This window comes from Myripristis murdjan, chromosome 6 (genome assembly GCF_902150065.1).
Source record: "Myripristis murdjan chromosome 6, fMyrMur1.1, whole genome shotgun sequence".
Taxonomy (NCBI): domain Eukaryota; kingdom Metazoa; phylum Chordata; class Actinopteri; order Holocentriformes; family Holocentridae; genus Myripristis; species Myripristis murdjan.
Window position 1 is genome coordinate 2,693,297 of NC_043985.1, and position 1,751 is coordinate 2,695,047.

Genomic DNA, 1,751 nt, shown 5'->3' on the forward strand with positions numbered 1-1,751 from the left:
TGGTTTCTGAAGGAGCTGCCGGCCGACGGGGCTCTTCCTCGTCCCCAAGCCTCAAAAAGCTCTCGGCCCTGTGGCCAGAAACCTGCAGCATCTGAGCCCTGTAAAGCATCTGACCCGCCTCACCTCCACCAGGCATTCATGCATACAAGCACACACAGCCAAACAGACATGCATGCAAAGGGGCACGTGCACGCAGGCAGACACACACACACACACACACACACACATTTAGGCATAGGTACCTTTTTTTTAATGTTCAAGTCTCATCACATCCTCACTGGTTGCGTATGTACGTTCATTTAAACAGCTTTCTCTCTGCCTCTCATCCACAGCAGGTGCACAAACAGAAACACCACATGAAAAAGGACTTTCGCTTTGAAATAACTTACTCCTGATCACAAACACCGCTACAAAGCACACTCGCGCTCGGCTGAGTGCCAATTAGCAATATGTGTCAGCTTTAAAAGAGGTCTGATAATCACTTTTGTTTTCAAGGCGCAATTAGCAGAATTTCACAGAGGTCAAACAGCTGCTGCCGGAGCTGCAGGAGCATCAGCTGCAAAAACCGCAGAGTTAGTTAATGTTGCAGGGGTCACTGTCTTACAAATGACGTGTTACCAAGTGTGAAATGTGACCAAAAAGAAAAAAAAAAATCCCTCTTTATAATCAAATAACACCAGCTCATGTCATATTATTATTACATTATCTCCGTTGAGTATTATTACATTATGAAACATTATTGCATTTATAGCAAATACATTGTTACATTCCTTATAATGTAATAATTACTGGTCAGTGCGGCACTGTATTGCATCATTATGGGGAAAAGAAAAATCACTCTGGAGGTGTTATTATATAATGTGGCCATTTAACACAGTTACAGGCTTCATTATATTTCCCATCCATTTAGGGGGATGTTTTATTACATTTTGACTGATTACTACATTTTCAGCTGCCACGGGCCTAATTGCCTCCATACACACTGCTAAACGAATCCCACAGTGACTTAATGAGCACCAAGAGCAGTCAGGCTCCCTCCATTGCAGGATCTTAACATCAGTGAACCTTTATGGGCAGTAGATTTCCACCTCCTTTATCCCTCAAAGTACTGCGGGTTTCTCACTCGTTCTTCCTCTCTTGCTGCCGTCCCCGTGTCTCTCTGTGTCTCTCTGCTGGTGGCTGTTCATCAAAGTTTCCACAGACACAATGCTTTTGCAGGCTCGCTTTTGTTGACTTCAGATGATATTAAACTGAATTGTCCAGGGGAGCTGGTCAGTGATCCATGATCGCCTGCCTTATACTGACAGCCATGATAAATACAGGTACCGATCTCTCTCTGCCTCTCTATTCCTCTCTCTCTTTCGCTCCCTTTCTTATTCTCTCCTATTCTATCTCTGTCCTCTTTCCCTGCCTCTTCTTTGACTCTCTTACTCTGTCTCTGTCTCTGTCGCCTTCTCCCCCATTGCTCCCTTTTGTTCTCTCCTGTATTCTAGTTTATATATGCCATCTTTCATTTTTTTCTCTATTTCTCTTTCAGTCTTTCCTCCTGACTGAAAGCTAATACGCTCTGCACGTCTTTCTGTGAGACTCACATACATTGGCCTTTGTGTGTGTGTCTAGGTGAGGCAGGACCAGAGACAAGCACTCCACTGACCTTGGACACCCAGTGTTTTCCTCCCTACCAATAACTTTCCTTCGTTAAACACACACACACACACACACACACACACACACACACACACACACACACA